A 10,000-nucleotide genomic window follows, 5' to 3' on the forward strand; every position below is an offset into this window, starting at 1 on the left:
TCTTTTTCCCCCTCTCCCAACCAGGGGGCCTGGGGAGCCTCCTCCTGCGGGGATGGGGAACCAGGGGCCTGGGGAACATTTTCAACACTTTGGGGCATTTTTAAACACTTTGCTCTTTTTCCCCCTCTCCCAACCAGGGGGCCTTGGGAGCCTCCTCCTGCGGGGATGGGGAACCAGGGGCCTGGGGAACATTTTCAACACTTTGGGGCATTTTTAAACACTTTGCTCTTTTTCCCCCTCTCCCAACCAGGGGGCCTGGGGAGCCTCCTCCTGCGGGGATGGGGAACCAGGGGCCTGGGGAACATTTTCAACACTTTGGGGCATTTTTAAACACTTTGCTCTTTTCCCCCCTCTCCCAACCAGGGGGCCTTGGGAGCCTCCTCCTGCGGGGATGGGGAACCAGGGGCCTGGGGAACATTTTCAACACTTTGGGGCATTTTTAAACACTTTGCTCTTTTTCCCCCTCTCCCAACCAGGGGGCCTGGGGAGCCTCCTCCTGCGGGGATGGGGTACCAGGAGGCCGGGGAACATTATTCAACACTTTGGGGCATTTTTAAACACTTTGGTCTTTTTCCCCCTCTCCCAACCAGGGGGCCTGGGGAGCCTCCTCCTGCGGGGATGGGGAACCAGGGGCCTGGGGAACATTTTCAACACTTTGGGGCATTTTTAAACACTTTGCTCTTTTTCCCCCTCTCCCAACCAGGGGGCCTTGGGAGCCTCCTCCTGCGGGGATGGGGAACCAGGGGCCTGGGGAACATTTTCAACACTTTGGGGCATTTTTAAACACTTTGCTCTTTTTCCCCCTCTCCCAACCAGGGGGCCTGGGGAGCCTCCTCCTGCGGGGATGGGGAACCAGGGGCCTGGGGAACATTTTCAACACTTTGGGGCATTTTTAAACACTTTGCTCTTTTTCCCCCTCTCCCAACCAGGGGGCCTTGGGAGCCTCCTCCTGCGGGGATGGGGAACCAGGGGCCTGGGGAACATTTTCAACACTTTGGGGCATTTTTAAACACTTTGCTCTTTTTCCCCCTCTCCCAACCAGGGGGCCTGGGGAGCCTCCTCCTGAGGGGATGGGGAGCCAGGGGCCTGGGGAACATTTTCAACACTTTGGGGCATTTTTAAACACTTTGGTCTTTTTCCCCCTCTCCCAACCAGGGGGCCTGGGGAGCCTCCTCCTGCGGGGATGGGGAACCAGGGGCCTGGGGAACATTTTCAACACTTTGGGGCATTTTTAAACACTTTGCTCTTTTTCCCCCTCTCCCAACCAGGGGCCTGGGGAGCCTCCTCCTGCGGGCATGGAGAACCAGGGGGCCTGGGGAGCCTCCTCCTGCGGGGATGGGGAACCAGGGGCCTGGGGGGCCTCCTCCTGCGGGGATGGAGAACCAGGGGGCCTGGGGAGCCTCCTCCTGCGGGGATGGGGAACCAGGGGGCCTGGGGAGCCTCCTCCTGCGGGCATGGAGAACCAGGGGGCCTGGGGAGCCTCCTCCTGCGGGGATGGGGAACCAGGGGGCCTGGGGAGCCTCCTCCTGCGGGGATGGAGAACCAGGGGGCCTGGGGAGCCTCCTCCTGCGGGGATGGGGAACCAGGGGGCCTGGGGAGCCTCCTCCTGCGGGGATGGAGAACCAGGGGGCCTGGGGAGCCTCCTCCTGCGGTCATGGAGAACCAGGGGGCCTGGGGAGCCTCCTCCTGCGGGCATGGAGAACCAGGGGCCTGGGGAGCCTCCTCCTGCGGGGATGGAGAACCAGGGGGCCTGGGGAGCCTCCTCCTGCGGGCATGGAGAACCAGGGGGCCTGGGGAGCCTCCTCCTGCGGGCATGGAGAACCAGGGGGCCTGGGGAGCCTCCTCCTGCGGGGATGGGGAACCAGGGGCCTGGGGAGCCTCCTCCTGCGGGGATGGAGAACCAAGGGGCCTGGGGAGCCTCCTCCTGCGGGCATGGAGAACATGGGGGCCTGGGGAGCCTCCTCCTGCGGGCATGGAGAACCAGGGGGCCTGGGGAGCCTCCTCCTGCGGGCATGGAGAACCAGGGGGCCTGGGGAGCCTCCTCCTGCGGGGATGGAGAACCAGGGGCCTGGGGAGCCTCCTCCTGCGGGGATGGAGAACCAAGGGGCCTGGGGAGCCTCCTCCTGCGGGCATGGAGAACATGGGGGTCTGGGGAGCCTCCTCCTGCGGGGATGGAGAACCAGGGGGCCTGGGGAGCCTCCTCCTGCGGGGATGGGGAACCAGGGGGCCTGGGGAGCCTCCTCCTGCGGTGATGGGGAACCATGGGGCCTGGGGAGCCTCCTCCTGCGGGGATGGAGAACCAGGGGGCCTGGGGAGCCTCCTCCTGCGGGGATGGAGAACCAGGGCGCCTGGGGAGCCTACTCCTGCGGGGATGGAGAACCAAGGGGCCTGGGGAGCCTCCTCCTGCGGGCATGGAGAACATGGGGGCCTGGGGAGCCTCCTCCTGCGGGGATGGAGAACCAGGGGGCCTGGGGAGCCTCCTCCTGCGGGGATGGGGAACCAGGGGGCCTGGGGAGCCTCCTCCTGCACCAGGGGGCCTGGGGAGCCTCCTCCTGCGGGGATGGGGAACCAGGGGGCCTGGGGAGCCTCCTCCTGCGGTGATGGGGAACCATGGGGCCTGGGGAGCCTCCTCCTGCGGGGATGGGGAACCAGGGGGCCTGGGGAGCCTCCTCCTGCGGGGATGGGGAACCAGGGGCCTGGGGAGCCTCCTCCTGCACCAGGGGGCTTGGGGAGCCTCCTCCTGCGGGGATGGGGAACCAGGGGGCCTGGGGAGCCTCCTCCTGCGGGGATGGGGAACCAGGGGCCTGGGGAACATTTTCAACACTTTGGGGCATTTCACAAGCGCTTCCCTCGCTTACGGCCACACCACCCTGAATGAGCCCGATCTCGTCTGATCTCGGAAGCCAAGCAGGGTCGGGCCCAGTTAGTACTTGGATGGGAGACCGCCTGGGAATACTGGGTGCTGTAAGCATTTTTTTTTGCCATTATTTGTGGGTAGAAAAGTGAGAAAAGTGACCTAAAATAGAACCGGGACTAGGCGGCAGTTCCCCCCACCAGGCGGCGGCATTTGGGGCATTATTTGTGGGTAAGAAAGTGAGAAAAGTGACCTAAAATAGAACCGGGACTAGGCGGCAGTTCCCCCCACCAGGCGGCGGCATTTGGGGCATTATTTGTGGGTAAGAAAGTGAGAAAAGTGACCTAAAATAGAACCGGGACTAGGCGGCAGTTCCCCCCACCAGGCGGCGGCATTTGGGGCATTATTTGTGGGTCAGAAAGTGAGAAAAGTGACCTAAAATAGAACCGGGACTAGGCGGCAGTTCCCCCCACCAGGCGGCGGCATTTGGGGCATTATTTGTGGGTCAGAAAGTGAGAAAAGTGACCTAAAATAGAACCGGGACTAGGCGGCAGTTCCCCCCACCAGGCGGCGGCATTTGGGGCATTATTTGTGGGTAAGAAAGTGAGAAAAGTGACCTAAAATAGAACCGGGACTAGGCGGCAGTTCCCCCCACCAGGCGGCGGCATTTGGGGCATTATTTGTGGGTCAGAAAGTGAGAAAAGTGACCTAAAATAGAACCGGGACTAGGCGGCAGTTCCCCCCACCAGGCGGCGGCATTTGGGGCATTATTTGTGGGTAAGAAAGTGAGAAAAGTGACCTAAAATAGAACCGGGACTAGGCGGCAGTTCCCCCCACCAGGCGGCGGCATTTGGGGCATTATTTGTGGGTCAGAAAGTGAGAAAAGTGACCTAAAATAGAACCGGGACTAGGCGGCAGTTCCCCCCACCAGGCGGCGGCATTTGGGGCATTATTTGTGGGTCAGAAAGTGAGAAAAGTGACCTAAAATAGAACCGGGACTAGGCGGCAGTTCCCCCCACCAGGCGGCGGCATTTGGGGCATTATTTGTGGGTCAGAAAGTGAGAAAAGTGACCTAAAATAGAACCGGGACTAGGCGGCAGTTCCCCCCACCAGGCGGCGGCATTTGGGGCATTATTTGTGGGTCAGAAAGTGAGAAAAGTGACCTAAAATAGAACCGGGACTAGGCGGCAGTTCCCCCCACCAGGCGGCGGCATTTGGGGCATTATTTGTGGGTCAGAAAGTGAGAAAAGTGACCTAAAATAGAACCGGGACTAGGCGGCAGTTCCCCCACCAGGCGGCGGCATTTGGGGACCCGTAGTGTGGGCAGAAAACTCACCAAAGTGACTTAAAATAGAACCGGTGCAGGCGGCATGTTCCCCCACCAGATGGCGGCATTTGGGGACCCGTAGTGTGGGCAGAAAACTCACCAAAGTGACTTAAAATAGAACCGGTGCAGGCGGCATGTTCCCCCACCAGATGGCGGCATTTGGGGACCCGTAGTGTGGGTAGAAAACTCACCAAAGTGACTTAAAATAGAACCGGTGCAGGCGGCATGTTCCCCCACCAGATGGCGGCATTTGGGGACCCGTAGTGTGGGTAGAAAACTCACCAAAGTGACTTAAAATAGAACCGGTGCAGGCGGCATGTTCCCCCACCAGATGGCGGCATTTGGGGACCCGTAGTGTGGGCAGAAAACTCACCAAAGTGACTTAAAATAGAACCGGTGCAGGCGGCATGTTCCCCCACCAGATGGCGGCATTTGGGGACCCGTAGTGTGGGTAGAAAACTCACCAAAGTGACTTAAAATAGAACCGGTGCAGGCGGCATGTTCCCCCACCAGATGGCGGCATTTGGGGACCCGTAGTGTGGGTAGAAAACTCACCAAAGTGACTTAAAATAGAACCGGTGCAGGCGGCATGTTCCCCCACCAGATGGCGGCATTTGGGGACCCGTAGTGTGGGCAGAAAACTCACCAAAGTGACTTAAAATAGAACCGGTGCAGGCGGCATGTTCCCCCACCAGATGGCGGCATTTGGGGACCTGCAGTGTGGGTAGAAAACTCACCAAAGTGTCCTAAAATAGAACCGGGACCAGGGGGCCTCTTCCCCCACCAGGTGGCGGGCTTGGGGGGCTTGGTTTCCGGGTAGAAAACTCACCAAAGTGTCCTAAAATAGAACCGGGACCAGGGGGCATGTTCCCCCACCAGGCGGCGGGCTTGGGGGGCTTGGTTTGCGGGTAGAAAACTCACCAAAGTGTCCTAAAATAGAACCAGGACCAGGGGGCATGTTCCCCCACCAGGCGGCGGGCTTGGGGGGCTTGGTTTGCGGGTAGAAAACTCACCAAAGTGTCCTAAAATAGAACCGGGACCAGGGGGCCTCTTCCCCCACCAGGCGGCGGGCTTGGGGGGCTTGGTTTGCGGGTAGAAAACTCACCAAAGTGACCTAAAATAGAACCGGGCTAGGCGGCATGTTCCCCCACCAGGCGGCGGGCTTGGGGGGCTTGGTTTGCGGGTAGAAAACTCACCAAAGTGTCCTAAAATAGAACCGGGACCAGGGGGCATGTTCCCCCACCAGGCGGCGGGCTTGGGGGGCTTGGTTTGCGGGTAGAAAACTCACCAAAGTGTCCTAAAATAGAACCGGGACCAGGGGGCATCTTCCCCCACCAGGCGGCGGGCTTGGGGGGCTTGGTTTGCGGGTAGAAAACTCACCAAAGTGTCCTAAAATAGAACCGGGACCAGGGGGCCTCTTCCCCCACCAGGCGGCGGGCTTGGGGGGCTTGGTTTGCGGGTAGAAAACTCACCAAAGTGACCTAAAATAGAACCGGGCCAGGCGGCATGCTCCCCCACCAGGCGGCGGGCTTGGGGGGCTTGGTTTGCGGGTAGAAAACTCACCAAAGTATCGGCAAAATAGAACCAGGGAAGGGGGGGATGTCGGTCACAAGGTGCCCGAGTCAGAGAACCAGGAAAACGGACATAAATCCAGAAAACCTCGGTGTCTGACTGCTCCTCAAAAAGTGGTCTTTTTGATGTCACGAGCGCAACCACCTAGAGGTTAATGGGGAGGGATGGTGTGAGCGCAAACGGATTTTTCCTAAGTGTGACTGCTCCTCAAAAAGTGGTCTTTTTGATGTCACGAGCGCAACCACCTAGAGGTTAATGGGGAGGGATGGTGTGAGCGCAAACGGATTTTTCCTAAGTGTGACTGCTCCTCAAAAAGTGGTCTTTTTGATGTCACGAGCGCAACCACCTAGAGGTTAATAGGGAGCGAGTACAACAGGGGAGGGAGTGAATGGGCTCGGACTGTGGCCGAGCCTGGTGCCTCAAAATCGGACAAGGTTGGACTGGAAGCCCGCTGAGAACTCTGGTTCTTTTGCCAGACGAAACGAATTTTTTCCGAGTGTGACTGCTCTGCAAAAAGTGGTCTTTTTGATGTCACGAGCGCAACCACCTAGAGGTTAATGGGGAGGGAGTGGAAAAAACGACAAAGTGTTGAGCTCCGGACCGGGATGGCGGGCGACTCGAGCGGTCATGCCCGACTTTGAGACACTTTGTCGCGGTCATGCGAGCGACCTCCACTGCTCCCCGGAGGTGCCCCGGACCGGGTTGGCGGGTGACTCGAGCGGTCCTGCCCGACTTTGAGACACTTTGTCGCGGTCATGCGGGCGTCCTCCGCCGGTCCCCGGAGGTGCCCCGGACCGGGTTGGCGGGTGACTCGAGCGGTCATGCCCGACTTTGAGACACTTTGTCGCGGTCATGCGGGCGTCCTCCGCCGGTCCCTGGAGGTGCCCCGGACCGGGGTGGCGGGTGACTCGAGCGGTCGTGCCCGACTTTGAGACACTTTGTCGCGGTCATGCGGGCGTCCTCCGCCGGTCCCTGGAGGTGCCCCGGACCGGGTTGGCGGGTGACTCGAGCGGTCGTGCCCGACTTTGAGACACTTTGTCGCGGTCATGCGGGCGTCCTCCGCCGGTCCCCGGAGGTGCCCCGGACCGGGTTGGCGGGTGACTCGAGCGGTCATGCCCGACTTTGAGACACTTTGTCGCGGTCATGCGGGCCTCCTCCGCCGGTCCCTGGAGGTGCCCCGGACTGGGTTGGCGGGTGACTCGAACGGTCATGCCCGACTTTGAGACACTTTGTCGCGGTCATGCGGGCGTCCTCCGCCGGTCCCTGGAGGTGCCCCGGACCGGGTTGGCGGGTGACTCGAGCGGTCATGCCCGACTTTGAGACACTTTGTCGCGGTCATGCGGGCCTCCTCCGCCGGTCCCTGGAGGTGCCCCGGACCGGGTTGGCGGGTGACTCGAACGGTCATGCCCGACTTTGAGACACTTTGTCGCGGTCATGCGGGCGTCCTCCGCCGGTCCCTGGAGGTGTCCCGGACCGGGTTGGCGGGTGACTCGAGCGGTCGTGCCCGACTTTGAGACACTTTGTCGCGGTCATGCGGGCATCCTCCGCCGGTCCCTGGAGGTGCCCCGGACCGGGTTGGCGGGTGACTCGAGCGGTCGTGCCCGACTTTGAGACACTTTGTCGCGGTCATGCGGGCGTCCTCCGCCGGTCCCTGGAGGTGCCCCGGACCGGGTTGGCGGGTGACTCGAGCGGTCGTGCCCGACTTTGAGACACTTTGTCGCGGTCATGCGGGCGTCCTCCGCCGGTCCCTGGAGGTGCCCCGGACCGGGTTGGCGGGTGACTCGAGCGGTCGTGCCCGACTTTGAGACACTTTGTCGCGGTCATGCGGGCGTCCTCCGCCGGTCCCTGGAGGTGCCCCGGACCGGGTTGGCGGGTGACTCAAGCGGTCATGCCCGACTTTGAGACACTTTGCCGCGGTCATGCGGGCGACCTCCGCCGGTCCCTGGAGGTGCCCCGGACCGGGTTGGCGGGTGACTCGAGCGGTCGTGCCCGACTTTGAGACACTTTGCCGTGGTCATGCGGGCGACCTCCGCCGGTCCCTGGATGGCGGGCTCCAGTGAGGTCGGCGGGGGAAGGCTCGGGCTGAGGCCGACTTCGGTGCCTCAAAGTCGGACAAGGTTGGATTGGAAGTCCGCTGTGTTGAGGACCAGTGGCATTCGGCGGTGGAACGCTCAGAACTTGGCCGACATCGGTGCCTCAACGTCGGACAAGGTTGGAGTGGATGACCGCTGATAACTCTGGTTCTTTTGCCAGACGAAAGAAATTTTTCCCGAGTGTGACTGCTCTGAAAAAAGTGGTCTTTTTGATGTCACGAGCGCAACCACCTAGAGGTTAATAGGGAGGCACCATAACAGGAGAGGGAGTGAAAAGGCTCGGACGGTGGCCGAGCCTGGTGCCTCAAAATCGGACAAGGTTGGAGTGGATGACCGCTGATAACTCTGGTTCTTTTGCCAGACGAAAGAAATTTTTCCCGAGTGTGACTGCTCTGAAAAAAGTGGTCTTTTTGATGTCACGAGCGCAACCACCTAGAGGTTAATAGGGAGGCACCATAACAGGAGAGGGAGTGAAAAGGCTCGGAGGGTGGCCGAGCCTGGTGCCTCAAAATCGGACAAGGTTGGAGTGGATGACCGCTGAAAACTCTGGTTCTTTTGCCAGACGAAAGAAATTTTTTCCGAGTGTGACTGCTCTGAAAAAAGTGGTCTTTTTGATGTCACGAGCGCAACCACCTAGAGGTTAATAGGGAGGCACCATAACAGGAGAGGGAGTGAAAAGGCTCGGAGGGTGGCCGAGCCTGGTGCCTCAAAATCGGACAAGGTTGGAGTGGATGACCGCTGAAAACTCTGGTTCTTTTGCCAGACGAAAGAAATTTTTCCCGAGTGTGACTGCTCTGCAAAAAGTGGTCTTTTTGATGTCACGAGCGCAACCACCTAGAGGTTAATAGGGAGGCACCATAACAGGAGAGGGAGTGAAAAGGCTCGGAGGGTGGCCGAGCCTGGTGCCTCAAAATCGGACAAGGTTGGAGTGGATGACCGCTGAAAACTCTGGTTCTTTTGCCAGACGAAAGAAATTTTTTCCGAGTGTGACTGCTCTGAAAAAAGTGGTCTTTTTGATGTCACGAGCGCAACCACCTAGAGGTTAATAGGGAGGCACCATAACAGGAGAGGGAGTGAAAAGGCTCGGAGGGTGGCCGAGCCTGGTGCCTCAAAATCGGACAAGGTTGGAGTGGATGACCGCTGAAAACTCTGGTTCTTTTGCCAGACGAAAGAAATTTTTCCCGAGTGTGACTGCTCTGCAAAAAGTGGTCTTTTTGATGTCACGAGCGCAACCACCTAGAGGTTAATAGGGAGGCACCATAACAGGAGAGGGAGTGAAAAGGCTCGGAGGGTGGCCGAGCCTGGTGCCTCAAAGTCGGACAAGGTTGGAGTGGATGACCGCTGAAAACTCTGGTTCTTTTGCCAGACGAAAGAAATTTTTTCCGAGTGTGACTGCTCTGCAAAAAGTGGTCTTTTTGATGTCACGAGCGCAACCACCTAGAGGTTAATAGGGAGGCACCATAACAGGAGAGGGAGTGAAAAGGCTCGGAGGGTGGCCGAGCCTGGTGCCTCAAAATCGGACAAGGTTGGAGTGGATGACCGCTGAACACTCTGGTTCTTTTGCCAGACGAAAGAAATTTTTTCCGAGTGTGACTGCTCTGCAAAAAGTGGTCTTTTTGATGTCACGAGCGCAACCACCTAGAGGTTAATAGGGAGGCACCATAACAGGAGAGGGAGTGAAAAGGCTCGGAGGGTGGCCGAGCCTGGTGCCTCAAAATCGGACAAGGTTGGAGTGGATGGCCGCTGAAAACTCTGGTTCTTTTGCCTGACGAAAGAAATTTTTTCCGAGTGTGACTGCTCTGCAAAAAGTGGTCTTTTTGATGTCACGAGCGCAACCACCTAGAGGTTAATAGGGAGGCACCATAACAGGAGAGGGAAGGAAAAGGCTCGGAGGGTGGCCGAGCCTGGTGCCTCAAAATCGGACAAGGTTGGAGTGGATGACCGCTGAAAACTCTGGTTCTTTTGCCTGACGAAAGAAATTTTTTCCGAGTGTGACTGCTCTGCAAAAAGTGGTCTTTTTGATGTCACGAGCGCAACCACCTAGAGGTTAATAGGGAGGCACCATAACAGGAGAGGGAGTGAAAAGGCTCGGAGGGTGGCCGAGCCTGGTGCCTCAAAGTCGGACAAGGTTGGAGTGGATGGCCGCGGAGAACT

The 10,000-nt window shown here is 59.1% G+C and overlaps 1 non-coding gene across 1 annotated transcript; it reads left to right on the plus strand.

The window, feature by feature from the left end:
• Positions 1-2,852: 2,852 nt before the first annotated feature.
• On the plus strand, positions 2,853-2,971 carry LOC148058119 (5S ribosomal RNA). The gene has a single exon (XR_015710152.1). It is a non-coding gene; the product is annotated as a 5S ribosomal RNA (ribosomal RNA).
• Positions 2,972-10,000: the final 7,029 nt, after the last annotated feature.

The sequence above is a fragment of the Callionymus lyra genome, unplaced genomic scaffold (assembly GCF_982586985.1).
Source record: "Callionymus lyra unplaced genomic scaffold, fCalLyr1.hap1.1 HAP1_SCAFFOLD_168, whole genome shotgun sequence".
Lineage (NCBI taxonomy): Eukaryota > Metazoa > Chordata > Actinopteri > Syngnathiformes > Callionymidae > Callionymus > Callionymus lyra.